The sequence below is a fragment of the Apium graveolens genome, chromosome 8 (genome assembly GCF_009905375.1).
Source record: "Apium graveolens cultivar Ventura chromosome 8, ASM990537v1, whole genome shotgun sequence".
Classification (NCBI taxonomy): Eukaryota; Viridiplantae; Streptophyta; class Magnoliopsida; order Apiales; family Apiaceae; genus Apium; species Apium graveolens.
The window spans coordinates 220,676,814-220,695,267 of NC_133654.1; the positions used below are offsets into that span (position 1 = coordinate 220,676,814).

At 37.7% G+C, this 18,454-nt stretch overlaps 1 non-coding gene across 1 annotated transcript; it reads right to left on the reverse strand.

Annotated features, from left to right (window-relative positions):
- Nucleotides 1-10,673: 10,673 nt before the first annotated feature.
- LOC141682140 (small nucleolar RNA R71) lies at nt 10,674-10,780 on the reverse strand. Its single transcript, XR_012559541.1, has one exon. It is a non-coding gene; the product is annotated as a small nucleolar RNA R71 (small nucleolar RNA).
- Nucleotides 10,781-18,454: the final 7,674 nt, after the last annotated feature.

Here is an 18,454-nt window from a genome sequence, read left to right on the forward strand (position 1 = left end):
TCAACTCATCAAATGCAGAATCTTTTACTTGTCTTCTCAGTAAAACAAGTCAAGATGAAAGTTGGCTATGGCACAAGAAGCTGTTCCATCTAAACTTCAAGACCATGAATGAGCTTGTCAAGAAAGAACTGGTTAGAGGTATTCCTTAAGTGGAGTTTTCTAAGGATGGACTGTGTGATGCTTGTCAGAAAGGAAAGCAGATCAAAGCATCATTCAGAATGAAGCTTGATTCAACAATTGAAGAACCTCTGCAATTGCTACACATGGATTTGTTTGGACCAGTCAATGTGTTGTCCATCTCAAGGAAAAGATTTTGCCTAATAATTGTAGATGATTTCTCAAAGTTCTCTTGGACATATTTCCTAAAGTCTAAAGATGAGGCTAGTGAAATCATCATCAATCACATAAGGCAAGTCAACAATCATCCTGATTTCAAAGTTAGAAGAATTAGGAGTGACAATGGAACTGAGTTTAAGAATTCTGTTATGAGAGCATTTTGTGAAGAGAATGGGATTATGCATGAGTTTTCAGCAGCAAGAACTCTACAACAAAATGGAGTAGTGGAAATAAAGAATAGATCATTTATTGAAGCTGCAAAGACAATGCTTGAAGAATCAAAGTTACCAACATACTTCTGGGCTGAAGCTGTAAATACTGCATGCTACACTCGGAATATTTCTTTGGTTACTCAAGCAAAGTATATGACACCCTACCAATTGTTCAAGAACAAGAAGCCAACCCTAAATTTTCTTAATGTCTTTGGCTGCAAATATTATATCTCGAGAAATCAAACTGATCAAAATAGAAAGTTTGATGCTAAAGCAGGTGAAGGGATTTTTGTTGGATATGCTGTTGGTAAAGCATATAGAGTCTACAATCTAAGAACCAACATTGTTATGGAATCAATACATGTTGTGTTTGATGATAAGAATATTGAAGGACTACAAGATGGAGATTACCATGAGAGCCTCAATTGATAATTTGGAGATGGTTAGTGATGATAGTGATGATGAAAGTGATCAGGAAACAATGACAAAGGATATTGCAGAAAAATCTACTACTAATGAAGCATAAAATTCATCTGTCGAGTTGCAAAATGCTTCATCCATCAGGAGACAATCTGCTTTATCCGTCGAGAGATAATCAGCTTCATCCGCCGGAACTCAAAATACACCATCCGTTGGGTCATCAAAAGAAGCTGAAAGTCAGAATAGATCACTCACAGAAAGTTCCCCTTTCTCAAATCAAAGATCCATGAACTCAGGGGGAGTTTCTAATAATAAAAACTCAATCACACATCAAGATAATAATGACCCTCTTCATCTAGAGCTAATCTACCTCAACAAAGAAAATGGACAAAGGATCACCCCTTTGAGCTCATCATTGGTGATGTATCTTCTAGAGTTCAAACAAGGAGAGCAACTCAAGAAGAATGTTTATATAGCAGCTTCCTATCTAAGGAAGAACCAAAGAAGGTAGAAGAAGCTCTGTTGGATCCTGATTGGATTTTAGCTATGCAGGAGGAGCTAAATCAATTTGAAAGGAATAAAGTATGGAAGCTGGTACCCAAGCCTAGAGGATAGAATCCAATAGACACCAAATGGGTATTCAGAAACAAGATGGATGAAAATGGCATAGTAGTCAGGAACAAAGCTAGATTGGTTGCTAAGGGCTATTGTCAATAAGAAAGAATAGATTTTGATGAAACCTTTGCTCCTGTTGCAAGACTTGAAGCCGTCAGAATTTTCTTAGCCTATGCAGCCCATGCCAATTTCGAGGTCTATCAAATGGATGTCAAGAGTGCTTTTCTAAATGGAGATTTGGAGGAGGAAGTCTATGTGAGTCAGCCTCCTGGTTTTGAAGACCCAAATTTACCAAATCATGTCTACTATCTTTTGAAAGCACTCTATGGACTAAAGCAAGCACCTAGAGCCTGGTATGACACTTTATCAAAGTTCCTTTTGGAAAATCACTTCACAAGAGGTATTGTGGATAAAACTTTATTCTTTAGAAATGTTAATGGCTCTAGTATACTTGTTCAAATCTATGTAGATGATATTATATTTGGCTCTACAGATGAAAAACTTTGCAAAATGTTTGCCAAATTGATGCAAAGTAAGTATGAAATGAGCATGATGGGAGAACTAACTTACTTTCTTGGTTTACAAGTTAAGCAAGTTAGTGATGGAATATTCATTAGTCAAACTAAATACATTCATGATCTTTTAAAGAAGTTTGATCTAATGGATTGCACATCTACAAAAACTCCCATGGCCACTGCAACTAAGCTTGAATTAAACAGTACTGAAAAGTCTGTGGATATTTCAAGTTATAGGGGCATGGTTGGTTCACTTCTGTACTTAATAGCTAGTAGGCCAGATATAATGTTAGCTACTTGTCTTTGTGCTAGATTTCAGGCTGATCCTAGAGAATCTCATTTAGTAGCTAGTAAGAGAATTTTCAGATATCTCAAGGGAACACCAAAACTTGGTATTTGGTACCCTAGACATTCTGGTTTTGATCTAACTGGTTATTCAGATACAGATTATGCAGGTTGTAAAATAAACAGAAAAAGTATAACATGAACCTGTCAGTTTCTAGGAAACAAGCTTGTGTCCTGGTTCAGTAAAAAGCAAAATTCAGTTTCTCCTTCTACAACTGAAGCTGAATATATTGCTGCTGGTAGTTGCTGTGCACAGATTCTATGGATGAAAAAGCAATTGTTGGACTAGGGTCTACAAGTGGATAGGATTTCTATTTTCTGTGATAACACAAGTGCAATTGCCATCACTGAAAATCCAGTACAGCATTCAAGAACAAAGCACAGACATCAAGTACCACTTCATAAGGGAATATGTGATGAACGATACTGTGGAACTGCATTTTGTTCCAAGTGAAAAATAGCTTGTAGACATATTTACCAAGCCACTGGAAGAATCCACCTTTTCAAGGTTGGTAAGTGAGTTAGGTATGCTTAATTATTCTTAAATCATTTCAGATATTTTGCAAGTTATAATGCAGCCATAAATTTAATTGATTTTTCAGTTTTGGATGAAATTTTGGCTAAGTCAAAATTTACATCCCGATGGATGATCATTATCCTTCGAGTTCAATCATCCGTCGGAATATAATTTGTTAATAAAATTAATTATTTTTCTGGAATATTTTATAACTCGACGGATAACTGATTTATCCTCATCCGTCGAATTATCTCAATCCTAGCCGTTAATTCTCTGAACATTATCCATCGAGTATACTTACAGTTTATAAGCATAATACGACGGATAAGTGATGGAATTTTCACCGTTTATTTTTAAATGAATATTTTGGGCAATTTTTATTGGTCACTTTATTTTACTTTATTATTTTTGACAATTATTTTCTGAGATAGTATAAAAGCAATTTCACTTTTATTCATTTCTTTTATCATTCGCAAGATTCAATTGCTCTAATTTCTTTCTTCTCAAAAGCAAATTCTCACTCTCTCTGCAAATTCCAAATCTCTAACAATGGCACCTGTAGCGAAAATCATGTCTCAAACTGGTTATATCTATGAGAAAAACAACTTCTCAACTTTGGTGAACAAGGAGATTCAACAGTCTGGTGACTATCACAAAATGATGGATTTTGTGAAGAACTGCAAACTCAACTATGCCATGCTGGAATCACCCACCATTTACTGTGAGGTTGTTGAAGAGATATGGACAACTGCAGTGTACAACTCAATAGACAAAACCATCACATTCACTTTAAAAGGTAAGCAGTTTTGCATAAATAGTGATGTTATTAAAGCATGCTTCAAGATTCCTGATAACACTGTAACTGCCTCACACACAGACTCTGATATTAATGATATGCTTAATTCCATGGGCTATGCACTCACTACTTCTAAATTAAGTAAAATTAGAAGTTTGGGTCTTAGGAAAGAATGGAGTTATTTGTGTGATGTAGTAACTAAGGTGTTTTCTGGTAAAGTTAGTAACTTTGATTCTATAAACACTTCTATGTTTAACATGCTTTACATGCTAGTTAATGATTAATACTTCAATTCAGTGATTTAATTTTGTTTGAGTTAGGCTTTAAGTTAGGAGAGGTCAATAAGAGAGGTAGAAGTGTCTCTGAGTTCTCTAGTGAAGAAATGACTTGTCGATATCTATGAGTTCTCTAGTAAAGAAATGACTTGTCGATATTTCCAATCTTCATATCTTCAATTTGGCTTGTCGATATCTCTGAGTTCTCTAGTAGCTTTCCTGATTTCTCTATAAGTCATTCTGGAGTTCTCGAATGACTTCTCTATAACACTAAATCTGTGACTTGTAGAGATCTTGACTTAGAACATTTTTCTCAAAATAGATTTATTCAACTCTAAGGTTCTTCATAATTCTTCTGAGGTATGATATTCTTGATCTTCTTCCAAATAGAATTCTTAGGCTTGATACCGTATACAGAAAAAGACTCCAGTCTGCTCTTTGACATTTTTACAGACTTTAAATGTTACAATAGAAAATACAAACTAAGATTACAATACAACTTACTTAGGGTTGTCAATTTGACTTAGTCTTGTTATAGTACAGGCATGTCTTGCACAGTAATCTCCCCCAATTTGTGAGAAGGTTGCTTATCAAAAATTCATGCATATTAACAAGACTAAGCCCAAACTAAAATGGAATATAAGACTAATATATAAAAATTGACACAATTATAATCATTTATACATTTAGGTAAAGACTGTTTTGCTTCTGTATCTTCTCTAATGAGATCCTTTAAGTACACAAGAATTTCTAGTTCTTCTATGATTGGAGTCCCACTTAGAGCTTCTACAAGCTTGAGTCTATCTGGCTTTGGATAGCTATCTAGTATATCAATCCTAAATTTTGCAAATTTTCCAGCTTTTACATTCAACATTTTTCCATCCTTGGAAATTCTAATTATTCCTTTTTCCTTGAGTTCTTCTAATCTTTTTATGAACATTTAATTCTCCTCATCATACTTCCTTTCTCTTTCTTCATATTCAGCCTCATTCCTTGCTCTTCTTTCCTCCCATACAATCAACCACTCAGCCAAAACTGATCTCCATGCTCTTGTAGCAGTATCTTTATGCTTACTAACCATCTTATTGAGGAAATTGTAATTGAGAACCCAACCAACAAGCTGAATTGTTGGGTTCAAGAAAGAAGGATAATTGCAGACTTAAACAGAACAAACCATCACAAGGAGGTTCCCTTGTTTTACTTTCCAGTAATTGAGGGACCTCAGGTAAGTGAGGTAATTTTTTATGACCCAACAGTTGCCTACCCAAGCTACCAAACCAACAAAAGTCTCAAAATCTAAAACTAAGAAAGCCCCCTCTGATTTCTTTCAAAAGAAATCAGTTGTAAAAACCACCAAACCTAAATAGAGGAGTGTGAAGGTGGGTAAGAAAGGTGAGGGACATGGTGAAAATCAAAGAATCCCTAAGAATAAGGATGGAGAGGTGAGAGATTCCCAGCCTAGCCATACTGCAGTTTCTTAAAAAACTACAGTGCTTAATAAGGATTCTAGCTCATTTCTGGTTTCATCATCCCAAAATGATGTTACCATTGAAACAAGCTCTCAACCAAGAGCACATGCCAAAAGGGTAAGGGTCACAAGCTCACCCCAAACTTATAATAGAAAGAAGAAACCAAAAACCCTTAGGGATGCACAGGGTTCACACACTGTGCAAACTAGTGCTAAAGACATAGTCACTGCACCTTCTCAAAGTCAGGTTGATGTGGCTCCAATAAATGTGTAGTCACAGCCAAAATCTTTAATAATTGAATCACCTGATACACCAAACTCTCCCACACACTCATTGGATGTTGACATGATAAACACATCACTTCCAAATTCTCCATCTTAACTCTCTTGGAGAAGCCAAAAATCCAAGCAAGTGAACATCATATTTTAGATGATTTGTTGGCTCACTTGCCATTTCAATCTGAGACTGTTGAGACATCTGTGCCAAAATTTTAATCAATCTGCACAGAGTCCACAATAGTCTCCACTCCAAACTCAATTATTTCTTCTATCCCGATGGATATCTTTCATCCGTCGAGTAGTGATTGTATCCCGATGGATAAGCTTAACAGCAGTCATCCGTTGGATAGTCAAACTGCTAACCCGATGGATATTCCTCATCCGTCGGGTGTCTCTGCACAGCTTCAAATTTCATCAATTATTATAAGTGTAGAAGACTTAGTAGTAGTGCAATCACTCCTAGGACTGCGGGAAGGGAGTGATTTGAGTGAGAGTCTGGGTTGCTCCCAGGAAAAAGAGAGGAAAAGAGTGATCTACTGCAGTCCATTTTTTCAGGACTGGCAAAAGTGAGTGAGAGGAGTCCCGCCTTAGATGGTGAAGGTGAGGGTGTGAGGGTGGGGAGCCAAGGTGAGACCTTGATGCAAGAAAAAAGAGATAATGAGAGAAATGCAGGTACATGAGATATAAGGGTGGATGTCATTGCAAGTGAGTTAATGAATGTCCAGGATGCAAACAGGGAGGGACTATTTCAGCAAAGTCAAGATGTTATAGATTCCACCTCCCTGGATGCTGAGACATTTACTCACCCTGTTCCAGCATACCAACTTCTAGCTGGACAGGGCAATGACAATACAGAAAGGATGCTAAATTTGGTGCACACCACACAGTCTATGCAAAGAGCAAAGGATGCAATCACAGCTCTGCCCTCTATAACTGGTGATATTGACTATGAGACTGGTGGTTCAGAAGATTTCTTTGGTGGTGAGGATGCAGAAAGTGAAGAAGGGCCATTGGACATAGGGGGAGAAGTAGGCCCTAGTTCCAGATCAGGCATGCCATCATGGGCCTTCTCAAATAAATATGATGAACACCATTTCAAGACAACACACATTCAACTTATCAGTCAAACACACTCTGCTCTTCAATCAACAACAAATGCCAGCACCAAGAAGCTTCTGCAAGCACATCTTGCTTCTCTTCAATTGCAACAAATCCAAGGTTTTCAACATACTCGGGATGTCACCTCTATCAAAGGTGAAATTGATCAAATGAAGAGGGACATTTCTGACAGATTGGATTCTAAACTTCCAGAAGCTACAATGCTTGACATTAAGAGACAACTCAGGAAGAATTCTGATCTTGCCACAAAGATAAATTCCTTGGATACCAGAATGACAGCAATGGAAGCCTCTCTAACAGCAATTCATCTCCACCAAGCACAACAAACAAACTTGCTTCAAAGGCTAGTGGTAGTACAAACCTCCTCCTCTACTCAACTTGCTGATAACAAAAAAGGGGAGAAAGAAACCTCTTTTAAGGGAGAAAGCTCAATTATTTTATTCAGTCAAGGGGAATCAAGAAGTGAGGGGGAGCAAAAAGTGATCAATGTTCAAGTAAGTAAAGCAATTGTGCCTACAATTGTTTTCACAAAGCCACCTGCTAAAGATAGCTAGACAATGTCTTCAATCATCACTCTAAAGTAATGAAAATCTCTGTGAATGATATAAGTATGAACTATCTGGAAAGGGGTCAAACTTCCTGTGTCAAGTCTCCAAAGAAAGATCTCATCATGAAGGCCAAATGGAACTATCCTAAGGGTTCAGACAAGAATCCTATGGATACATTGTTTGAGACACCAAAGCTAGATGAAAAGAAACTGTTGTCAAGATCTATTGCATTATACAAGGATCCAGCTGAATCAGCATTAAAAAAAATGCCAAAATTTACAGAAATGGTAAGGAGATTTGCGTGGTGGTTCGACACCCACTATTTGTGGAAGCTAAGAAGGAAGAGAAAGAAAGAATCAGGCTAGAGAAGAAGCAAGCTGCTTTGGATGCTAAGAAGCAAAAGCAAAAGAAAGAACAAGCTGTTATCTTGGCCAAGCTTCAAGTTGTAAAAACCACAACAGAACCTCTTGTACAACCAGCTATAATCACTGAACCTAAGGATCTGAAAATGTAAGAAGAATCATAGCAGAAAAGAAGGTTTAGATACAAACTTCATTCCAAGAGGAAAGTGAACTTTGATGAAGAGGAATTGGAAGATCAGTTTCCCAAAAAGTCTACAACTACAACTCAGACATCAAAACCCTCAGTGGTATTTGAAGAATTCAAAGTGGTTGATCCAACAAGAAATATTTATGGTAAACCAATTGTTCCCAAGGATGAGCCAGTAGACTGGGATAGTTTACCAATTCCTGAGCTAAATTTGCCCATCTTCAAGACAAAAAAGACAAAGACTAGAGCCAGCAAGAAAGTGAAGCCTGTATCTCTCAAATCCAAAGCTCTAACCAAATCCCAACCCACAGTCAACAAGAAAGATCTCATGTACATTTGTGATATCAAGGAATTTTCAGACTTGAATCTCTACTTGAATGAATTGGAAGAAGTGAGAGGAATTGATGCTTACAGATATCTTCCTGAAAGACTGGTATTCAAATACAAGGGAAGGAAAGAGATGACATGGCCTCTTCACAGAATTCTCCAAGAAAGCCAATATGTTCTGATTAAAGTCTACTCATCCTTCAAGAAGAATTTTGGATACAATGTGACTGCAAGAAGAACAGTTTTAAAGAGGATTGAGGAACTAAGGAGTATTAGAGCCAAAGATGCACTTTCAAAAACTCTATCTATTCCCTTTACAGGAAAGAGAGTGCATCTAAGGCCCTATTGGTTGATGGAGTTCATGGATGACAAAGGTGTCAGAAGATTCTTCAGAATAGAGGACCAACTGAGTATCTCTAGCAATGAGACTCTTTTGGAAATGCAGGAAATGCTAGATCTCTCAGAATCTGATGAACTTGAGTTCCACAGATAACTCCAGAATCAAATTGAAGAAAACAACAGAAGGCTTGGAAAGAAATCCAGAAAATCAAGGAAATAAATCTATCTGCTCAGACTAGAGGAGCACCTTGATAACAATTATGAGAAATTTCTTTGTGTACATTGTATTATTCAACTTTCAGGAATATTGTAGCATTTATTAGTTTTATCTACTATTTTTCAATCTGTATTTTCTTTTTTGGGTGTTTTGTTATCATCAAGTTTCTATTAATTTATGGCTACAATTCCAATAGACATAAATTGGGGGAGATTGTTAGGAATATGTTGTTTACTTGATGATAAGCTAAACAAAACACCTTAGTAGATTTGACTCAGTGAATTTTGTAGCACCCGACGGATGATCAATTATAGCCCCGATGGATGATTCAATATAGTCCCGATGGATGACTAATTGATATCCATCGGGTGAGTAGCTTTTGTAATAATAAGTCATATAGCACATTTCTGCAAACAACTTTGTATAGTTTCTGTAGTAGCTTATGAGTCATGGAGACTGCTAGTAGATGTGCAAAATAGGTTGATTAAATGTAAATATAAGATGTCTTGTAATTCTGCACAAATGAAATGGAGTCAAGTGATAAATGGCTACCCGACGGATGATTAACCAAGCTACCCGACAGATGATCAACAAGGCAACCCGATGAATAACAAGCATGTAACCGACGGATGATCAATTCAAACATCTGTTGACAGTGACAACACAGTCACATGCGTTGGGTGTTTTCGAAGATGCTGGAATAGAGTAATGAAGTAGCATAGATTTAGACTTGATAGTTTTATTTCATTATCTTATCTTTTTGCTATGTAAACTTGGTGATATATAAATCAAGTGCAGCAAGTAGAACAACAACTAACTAGACCAAAACAATTACATTCTCAGAGAAACATTTGTAAGCTGTATCCTTTAGCATTTTTCTGCAAGTTTTAGTTGTTCATACTTGTAAGCAGTAGTGAGCTTATTTGAGCTACACAGAGTTCTCTCGATATATATATATATATATCTGGTGGATACATTCAAATCCACCAGAAAGTTTAAAAGACTTGTGTTTTTATTACTTGTGTTTTGATTTATATAATTCTTTCATTCCACACTTTGCAAATCAAACACATATATATTATTGAGTTAGAACCAGTTTTCGTAAATTTTAAAAAGAAGCCAGAATTACATTCAACCCCCCCTTCTGTAATTCTTGTTGTATTGTTAGGGAATAACATGCTTTCCATTCGTGGTCGTTAAAGTTCATTGACTTAGACATTGTTACTTATTTGTTCCTTGTCTGGTTTCAGGTACTCTAGCGAGGGTGTATGCATACGCGTTCGCGTACTCGTAAGAGAACATTAGATAAAGCCAAGGAAGAACTTGTGGTAATTCGTAGGGAAGTTTCTGAGGAAGAAAAGAAGGTAGAAGAAGAAAAAAAAGTTGAAGAGCCAATTGTAGTAGCTATGGGTGATCAAGCAGAAAATCCGAAGGCTTCGATGGACTATTCTAAGCCTAAGATTAATGACATTCAGTCTAGCATCATCAGACCAAGCATCAGGGCTAACACTTTGGAGATTAAGTTAAGCACGATTCAGATGATACAGAACTCCGTTCAGTTTGGGGGTTCTCCTACTGAAGACCCCAACATGCACATCAGGGATTTCATCGAGATATATGACACTTTCAAATTCAACGATGTGACTGAGGATGCTATTACGCTACGACTCTGCCCATTCTCTCTGAGGGACAAAGCTACGTGCTGGTTACATTCTCTACCAGCAGGGTCTATCACCACTTGGGAAGATCTTGCTCAGAAGTTTCTCACTAAATTCTTCCCTATGGCGAAGACTGCCGCAATCAGGAATGCTCTTACTCAGTTTGCTCAACAAACTGGAGAATCTTTGTGTGAGGCTTGAGATCGATATAAGGAGATGTTAAGGAAGTGCCCACACCATGGCATGCCTGATTGGATGATTATTAACTATTTCTATAATGGATTGGGTCCTACTTCTAGGCCCATGCTTGATTCAACATCAGGAGGAGCCCTGTGGGCTAAAAGCTACGATGAAGCTTATGAACTTATTGAACTGATGGCTGCTAATGAGTACCAGAATCCTTCCTCGAGACTGACTCAGGGAAACGTAGCAGGAATTCTAGAGTTGGACGCAGCAACTGCTATCGCTGCACAACTCAAGGCTTTGACAATGAAGGTGGACACTGTAATAACCCCAATTTTTGGAATTTTTGAAACACTGATGAATATTAACTTTTTGCTGATAATGCTGATTAAGGAAAATTATCAGATAACACTATATAGGATTACTGTTATGGAAATTCTGAGATCGTATTGGTATTCCATAAAGTAAATGAGTGTATGTAAAGGTCGTCAGAATTCGAATCCAGACATTTTGATTTTTTCCCGAAAATCCACCAGATACCGAAAGAATTGAGTATAAGGTAACATGATTAAAAGGATTTAAATTCAAGGATTATAAGAGAGGATCAAAAAAGGAATATAAAATATTGAGAAAGTTTTAGGGGAACCCAAGTAATAAGATCCCGGATATGATCCCTCATACGACGAACGAGAACGAAAGTTAAGCGAACTGTATAAAAGATAAGAGGTCATTAGCCAAGTAATTAAGGATTAATCAAAGAGGTTAGTGGGTGATGATGTCATCATACCACAAAGGGAAGACAAGTGTAAAAAGATGACACAAGCTTGATGACATAAGCATGACAAAGGGATTTTATTTTGTTGGTTGATTTTGGACCATGCAAAATTAACCATGGTAAAAAATTTAAATCATTTGCTAAGACAAAAAGAGAAGCAACCAAGCATTATTTCATAAAACAAAAAGAAGGAGAGTTGACTTTTGCTTCCAAGAACAAAGCTCTCGGCCAAAACAAACCCAGCAACTTCAAACTGCCATATCTCCTTTAATACTCACTCAAATATTGTTTTCTATAGCTCGTTGGAAAGGTATTGAGATGGTCTACAACTCTTGTTCACAAGTCTCGTCCAAATAAGCATGGTAAGACCCTCATTTTTACAGTTCTTTCAATCGGACTTTTAGAAACTTTAAAGCCTAACTTTGTGTTCTTGATTTCTTTGGAAAGATCAAGCTTGTAGGAGGCTCCCTAAGGCTTCCTAGCAACTTAACACCTCCCAAGGAAGGTATAAACTTCAAACCATAGCCTTTACTTTGGTTATTAGTGAGTTTGATGGTTGGTTTTCTAAATGAGAAGCATGATCTTTGATTATTAGTAGTTTGAGTTGAATTTGGAGTGATTTGGTGAATGAATCTTGTTATAGTTAATAGAACTTGATTGTGGTTGGTTAAGATGAAGAATCTGGAGAATAAGGACTGTTATAGTATTATTTAGTTGAGGTTTTGATGTGTTAATAATTGTGGTTTGTTTGGTGAGGTTTTGGTGTAGTGAGAAACTTGGTAATCGCGTAAAAATAGCCGTCGTAATGCCCATTTTATTCAACTACTCGTACTTAGTGTTCGGGACAGAAAGCTCACTTACGAATCTGTAACTTTGCCATGTTTAGCTAGATCGTGTTGCAAGCTACGTTTTGGTATGTGGTTCGCTTGAATCCGATGTACGGTTTAGGAGAAACGACCGTTTTAAGTTACGGGATTTCGCGAACGAACCTTTACCCCCTCGCTTTACTTTGAAACCTTGTTTAAGGCCCCTAAAAGACTAATTGGATTACGAAACAATTATGTAAGGTGGGTTAGGTAGTTGGTAGAGTATTCATGAAAGAGTCGCCTTAAAATTCATAACGGTTAATTTTATAAAAATGGTGGAGCCGAGGTTACTCGAGCGACTTATGTGAATCGTTAAGCGTATAAGCGAACGTTAGGGTCTAAGTGGATAAAGTCTAGTTTCATAAGCGACCGTGGTTTAATTCCGGCTTATGTTGTTGTTCATAGGTTACCGAACCCACTCTAAGCTTAAGTCTACCCCAGAGCACTCAGGCAAGTTTTCTACCCGTTATACTGTTGTTGTGATATATATATGTATATGCATTATCCTTAGATAAGTGCCTGGTTATTATTAGCAAAGTCTTGCGATATATTGGAGCATGTGATATGATATTTATATGCATGCATGTTTCGTAATCTTGATATCTAATTGTTGATTCAAATGCTTATAAGTTGCATAATACCTATGCTAGAGATAAGCAGTAGTTGCGTATACCCTTAGTATTGGGGACCCAAAGGTGAACATTTTCTAAACCGGGAGTCGATGTTCCCGAGTATAATATATATAGATATAGTTTTCAAAACTATTAATCGAATAAGGTTTATTCGATAACTTTATTTTATTTAATGAATATTATTTTGAATATTTATTCGAGGACTTATGACTCCGCTTCATTTTATTTAATGAATATTATTTTGAATATTCATTCGAGGACTTATGATTCCGTTTATTTTATTAAATAATATTCTTTATTTTATTAAAGAATAATGTTTCAATAATTGCCAAGTATTCGGAAAATAATTGATACTATCAAATCATTCTTACTTTAAATATTTTCCAGAGATTATTTTCAAACTTTATCAAAACTATTTTTGGAAGGTTAGAGCGGATCCCAAAACTCGTTTTCAAATTTAAGATCTTCCTTTCGAAGGTGATTTAAATACTCGCTCAAAAATCTGAGGGATCCGGCTCCGTGATGTATTTTTATATTCGCAACAAGGTTGATGTTTTGATAAAAGAGTTTTTGATTACTTACCCAACACTCGGAAAGTAAAATTCTTGGAATAAGTTAATCCATTAACAGGCATCGCCTGGGAAATATCGGTGAGTTTTCCTTTCCAACTAGATACGACTTCTTGGTGGAGCCGTATCAATAAGTTTCTACTTGGGGAAAGGGGGGACGAGCTTTACGTTTCAGAGTCATGGATTTCATCTGAACTAGGAGTGGCGTAAGTGGTCGAGTGGCGCCGGCCCAGCCTTATTATATTGGCCCAAATGGCCCGGAAGTTCCGCTAAGACGGTCCATTCCTTAGGAGTCCAGTGTTCAGTTGACAAGTAAATCCGACTTTTCTCCTCTACATGTAGAAAATGGTGGGGTTGCACTACTACGACTGATCATCGTGAGTGGTCTTCCTGGCGCGGCAAACTCCCGTAATGAGTTCATCATCCAGTTTGGATATTTCTGCAACACTACCCAGAGCATTTCGATAGAAAGGCTACGGCTGGGCGATTGTTGAGTATTGGCAGGGTCGAGTTTTCAAAATGATGTTTCCATCAAATGAAGTATCTCGTAACTTCATTTCTTTTAAACAATATTTCAAAGATTGAATCTATTCAAGTCTTATCTTGTAGTCGCATCTATGTGATGAACTTTTGAAACTAATTATAACTTGAACGGTGGTAGTTCAAGTAGTATTCGGAAAAGATATAAGTACAATGGAGTATCTTGTAACTTCATCTTTTCAACTTATATCTAGTAAACGATTATCTTATGCATGGTAAAGATTTTCAGAAAAATGTTGAGACAAGGTTAGATATATGAGATCACCTTGCAACGATATTTTATACAGTTATAAACTGGAACTCTGTGTATATTATACATGTTAGAGGATTTCAAAGATTTGAGAAGTATATATGTATATATATACTGAATATTTTATGACTTCGTCGCATTAAGATATCAAACTTGGTTCATTTCTTCTTAACCAAGACTTTCATGAGTACTATAAGAATGCTCATATATTGTTAATTATTATACATATTATTTCGGTGGGCTGGATGCTCACCCTTGCTTTCTTCTTTCATCACACAACAACAGATAGACAAGATGAACATGATCAAGCTCCCAATTCGTGAGCGGTTAGGAAATGTTCCGCAGTTTCCTGTAGGCATTGATGCCGTTGTAGCTGAGGTAGGAACTACCAATAGGCTAGGCTTTCAACTTTTTTTGTGCCAGACTTATGTATATTTATGAATTGTAATAATGGCAAGGAATATGTAAATTTATTCAAATACCCTTTTGAGGGGTAATGGCTTATAATTGTGGAATAAAATGACTTGTGTTATTTTTGGATATTCATCTCTGAGACTATAACTTGTGGTGTGTGTGTATATTGTGCGGTCACAGTACGCAGTAGTTGGTTGATTATTAAGATTAAGTATTATTAAGGGAAATGGAACTCATGACAACCCGGATCCCCGACCCTGGATTTGGGGGTGTTACAGACACTTTGGCTAATTATGGAGTTAATCAAATCACTAGTGTCTGTGAGCTTTGTGCTGGTGCCCATGAGACTGATCAGTATGTCATTTCTAATAAATCAGCTCAGTTCGTGAGCAACTTCCAGCGATCACAGCAACCTGTGCCAGCCACCTATCATCCTAATAACCACAATCATCCTAATTTTAGTTGGAGCAACGCTCAGAATGTGGTTCAACAGCCTTATCAGCAGTATCCAGCTAAGCAGTATAACCCCCTGGTTTTCAGCAACCGCAGTATGCACCAAGATAACAACTCAAGCTGCAACAAGCTAATGAAATATCTGAATTAGAGGAGTTGAAGCTTATGTGCAAGAGTCAAGCTGTTTCTATCAAGACCTTGGAAAATTAGATTGGGCAAATTGCCAATGCCTTGCTAAATCGACAACCTGGTACATTAATACCTAGTGACACTGAAGTGCCAGGAAAGAGGGAAGCCAAGAAGCAGGTAAAGGCAATCACTTCGAGGTCTGGAAAGGTTGCAAATCCCGAACAAATTCAAGAGTTGACTGGAGAAGCTGGGGCTGAGAAAGAAGCGAAGGAGCAGGATAAAGAAGTGGAACCAAGGAAGACTACTGTTGAGCACACTCCATCTGAGGGTAATACAGGGGAGAAACAGATCTATCCTCCATCGCCTTTTCCTAAGCGGCTGCAGAAGAAAAAGTTGGACAAGCAATTTGAGAAGTTTCTGGAGGTGTTCAAGAAACTTCATATCAACATACCTTTTGCTGAGGCTCTCCAGCATATGCCTAGTTATCCAAAGTTTATGAAAGGTATTCTCTCTCGGAAAGTAAAGCTAGATGATTTAGAGACTGTCGCTCTCACGGAGGAATGCAGTGCTGTGCTGCAATAGAAGTTACCTCCAAAGCTTAAAGATCTAGGAAGCTTCACTATTCCATGTACTATTGGAAAAGTGTGTTTTGATAGATGCTTATGTGACTTGGGAGCTAGCATCAATCTAATTCCCTTGTCAATCTTCAAGAAGTTGGACTTACCTGATCCCAAACCGACGTATATGACCTTGCAGTTGACCGACCATTCTATTACATATCCGCGAGGTATTGTGGAGGATGTCTTGGTCAAGGTGAATACACTCATCTTCCCTGCTGATTTTGTAATTCTTCATTTCGAGGAGGATAAGAAGATTCCTATAATCTTAGAAAGACCCTTCTTGGCAACTGGCCGGACCTTGATAGATGTGTAGAAGGGTGAGCTTACAATGCGAGTACTGGATCAAGATGTCACTTTTAATATGTTTAATGCTATGAAATTTCCTACTGATAATGAGGAGTGCTTAAAAGTAGAGTTGGTCAATTCAGTGGTCACATCAGAACTTGATCAATTGCTAAAGTCTGATGCCTTAGAAAAAGCCTTATTGGGAAATTCAGACAGTGAAGATGATGAAGGTGAAGAATAATTGCAATATTTGAATGCTTCTCCCTGGAAAAGGAAGATTGATATGCCTTTTGAATCTCTTGGAATGGAAGAATTGAACAAGGCTCATAAACGCCTCAAGCCCTCTATTGAGGAAGCTCCAGCTCTTGAGCTTAAGCCTCTACCTGAGCATTTGAGGAATGCGTTTTTAGGTGATGCATCTACTCTGCCTGCTATTATTACATCTGACCTTTCAGGTAGTGATGAGGAAAAGCTATTGAGGATTCTGAGAGAGTTCAAATCGGCAATTGGATGGACTATAGCGGATATCAAGGGGATCTGCTCTTCTTACTGTATGTATAAAATTCTTTTAGAGGAAGGTAGCAAGCCTATAGTCGAGCAGCAAAGAAGATTTAATCACATCATGAAGGAAGTAGTGAAGAAGGAAATTCAAAAGTGGCTAGATATGGGGATCATCTATCCTATCTCTGACAGTTCATGGGTAAGCCCGGTTCAATGTGTGCCAAAAAAGGTGGAATTACTGTGGTAGCAAATGAGAAGAATGAGCTTATTCCTACTCGGACAGTCACGAGGTGGAGAGTCTGCATAGACTATCAGAAGCTGAACAAAACCACTAGGAAGGACCACTTTCCATTTCTCTTCATTGATCAGATGCTTGACAGGTTGGCCGGTCATGAGTATTATTGTCTTCTGGATGGCTATTCGGGTTACAATCAGATTTGTATCGCTCCAGAAGATCAGGAGAAGACTACCTTCACTTGTCCATTTGGTACTTTCGCCTTCAGATGAGTTTCTTTTGGTCTATGTGGTGCACCAGCCACATTTCAGAGATGTATGATGGCCATCTTTTCTGACATGATTGGCCAGAATGTGGAGGTGTTCATGGACGACTTCTCAGTCTTTGGCGACTCTTTTGATGAATGCTTGCAAAATTTTGGACATGTTCTCAAGAGGTGTGTTGAGACCAATCTGGTTCTCAATTGGGAGAAATGTCATTTTATGGTGCATCAAGGCATTATTCTCGGGCATAAGGTTTCTAATAAAGGTCTAGAGGTGGACAAGGCCAAGGTGGGGGTAATTGAGAATCTTCCTCCACCTATTTCTGTTAAGGGAATTCACAGTTTTCTTGGTCATGCGAGTTTCTACAGGGGTTTCATCAAGGACTTCTCGAAAATTTCAAAGCCTTTGTGCAGTCTGTTAGAGAAAGATGTTCCTTTTAAATTTGATGACGAGTGCCTTGCAACTTTTGAGATATTGAAGAAGAGTTTAATCACGGCAACTGTCATAACTGCACCTGATTGGAATGAGCCTTTTGAGATGATCTGCGATGCAAGCGACTATGCAGTTGGAGCAGTTCTTGGGCAGAGGAAGAACAATATATTTCATGTGGTCTACTACGCTATTAAGACTCTAAATGGTGCTTAACTGAATTACACTACTACGGAGAAAGAACTTTTGGCTATTATCTACGGTTTTGAGAAATTTCGAGCTAACCTACTTGGGACTAAGGTGACAGTTTTCACTGATCACGTCGCCATTTGATATCTCATCTCAAAGAAGGACTCGAAGCCTAGATTGATTCGATGGGTTCTTTTGCTCCAAGAATTTAAACTAGAGATTAAGGACAGAAAAGGAACTGAAAATCAAGTTGCTGATCATCTCTCGCGTTAGAGAATCCTAATGCTACTTCATTGGATAAGACATTGATAAATGAGTCTTTTCCCGATGAGCAGCTGTTTGGAGTGCAGGAAGAAGAGCCGTGGTTTGCAGACATTGTGAACTACCTTGTGAGTAATATCATGCCTCCCGACTTATCTTATGCTCAAAGGAAGAAGTTTCTTCATGAAGTGAAGTGGTATATGTGGGATGAGCCATTTCTTTTTTGCCAAGGAGCTGACCAAATCATCAGGAGATGTATTCCTTATAGCGTAACAGGGGGATCTTGCGAGATTGCCACTCAACGGCTTATGGAGGAGATTATGGT